This window comes from Pteropus alecto, unplaced genomic scaffold (assembly GCF_000325575.1).
Source record: "Pteropus alecto unplaced genomic scaffold, ASM32557v1 scaffold38, whole genome shotgun sequence".
NCBI lineage: Eukaryota > Metazoa > Chordata > Mammalia > Chiroptera > Pteropodidae > Pteropus > Pteropus alecto.
Window position 1 is genome coordinate 10,705,912 of NW_006442512.1, and position 2,116 is coordinate 10,708,027.

Consider the following 2,116-nt stretch of genomic DNA (forward strand, 5'->3'; position numbering starts at 1 on the left):
GGCCCTGTGGCACATCCTAGTATGACTGCCTTGGTGGCATGTATCCCATATCAACTACCAGCCCTGACTTGGAACCCATTCAACTTTTTAACAACACTGATCATTCCCACCTCTTTGCAATTAGAGAAGTAAAAAAGGCCCCCAAACAAGTGGTGGGTAGATGGAACTATGAAATTACATATTCAATTGTGCAAAATAATTGTTCCATAGAGAATTTTCTGTTCTTAATTCCAGATTGCAAGTCCCTTCTTAATACTGATATCAGTGAATGTACAGATAATGCATACATGGATCTTCGGCTAATAATTTCTCCCTTCTCACAGAAATGTGACCTTTATCCAGGGGAGGATTTTGAACCACCACCTACCAGGATTTGCCCTGGCTGCCTCACAGATCTACCTGTTGACAGTCCAGAACTGGATGCGCCTCTGACTCATTCCATTGCAAAATTTAATGCAGAGAATAATGGAACTTTCTATTTCAAGATTGATGCTGTGAATCAATCTTGTTATCAAGATTGATAACAGTACAAGTGGTAACTGGAACAAAGTTTTCTATTGAGTTCTTGGCCAGGGAAACCAAGAAAAGAAATGAAGAGCTGACTAAAAGTTGTGAGACCAATAAACTTGGACGAATTCTAGGCTGAAGCATTGATGTTTATGTGGTACCTTGGGAGAAAAAAATTTACCCTACTGTCAACTGTTGATCACTAGGAAAGACCTCAATGCTGAAAAGCCTCCGGGGTTTTACTTTCTGATCAGTACACATGGGGAAAATAAAATAAGGAACAACTGTAGGCCCACTCCTTGGCCCCTGGTATCTGTACAAGATGAAGAGCAGAATTCAGGAAAAGAACAAGGACCTACTCATGCACATGTCTGGGGTCATGAAAAGCAAATAAAATATGACCTTGGTCATGGTCATAAACATGAGCGTGACCAAAACCATGGGCACTACAGGAAACATGGCCTTTACCATGAACTTCGAAAGCAACATGGCCTCCAAAAGCAACATGGCCTTGGCCATGGACATCAACAGCAACATGGCCATGGTAATGGATATCAATGGAAACTTGACTATGATCTTAAACACCAAAGGATGCATGGTCTTGGCAATGGACCTCAAAGGAAACATGGCCTAGCCCATGGACATAAACATGAACATGATCATGGTCATGGCCATGAAAAACATAAGAAAAAAACAGTGGGAAGCACAATGGTTGGAGAACACAGCTTTTGGCAAGTTCTTCTGAAGACAGTACTACATCTTCTGCATAGACACAAGAGAAGACAGAGGGGTCAATACTCCCTTCCCTAGCCCAGCCAGGTATATCAATTATTATTTCAAACTTCCTGAATTCAGATCTCATTGCAACTATGATGACTAATGCACCACCAACTCCCACAGAGAATGATGATGCCTGGATCCCTGATACCCACATACCCTTTTGTTTAACCTGATATCTGATTTTCCAGAAACCTCCTGCAAATGTCCTTGATGCCCGTGGAAACCAGTTAATGAAATGAATCCAACTGTGGAAATGAAGAAAATTCATGATTTAGTTCTGATACTTTTTATTAATTTATGCAGCCATGGGTGTTTAATACTTCATCATGCCCTCTCCCCATTGTCAAAATATCCTGATACAATGTACCAAACCCCATGAAGCTTCAGAACAGCCTAGAGAGAAATGGTGAAACTCCCAATGGGGCATCATCAATTTCTATGGATGACATAAAACTGTGTGTAGAATTCTAAATACTTTTTTTCCTCACAAGTTTTCTTAACTAGCACAGAAAATGGACAAACAAATGTGCAGTTTCATACATAGATTCTTAACAATTTGAATACTCTTAATAAACTGTGACATCTGGGCCCTGAACACATATGTAAATAAAGGAAGTCAAAAGACTGAATGTTTAACTTCTTGATGGGGGAAAAATAATAATAAAAACCACCAGAAATCAAAGAGGGACAACAAGAAAAACAAATTGGCCAAAGGGAGGGTGTGGGAAATTAATGAATTTTTTGTTTCCAAAATGGGCTAGTTATATCAAATAGTTACTCCCACTTGACAAAGGTATTCTGATAATTCTTCCTCAGTAAGAGTTTCTCA

The 2,116-nt window shown here is 39.6% G+C and overlaps 1 pseudogene; it reads left to right on the forward strand.

Moving 5' to 3' along the window:
- Nucleotides 1-1,666, forward strand: part of LOC102898794 — a 6,465-nt pseudogene extending 4,799 nt beyond the window's left edge.
- Nucleotides 1,667-2,116: the final 450 nt, after the last annotated feature.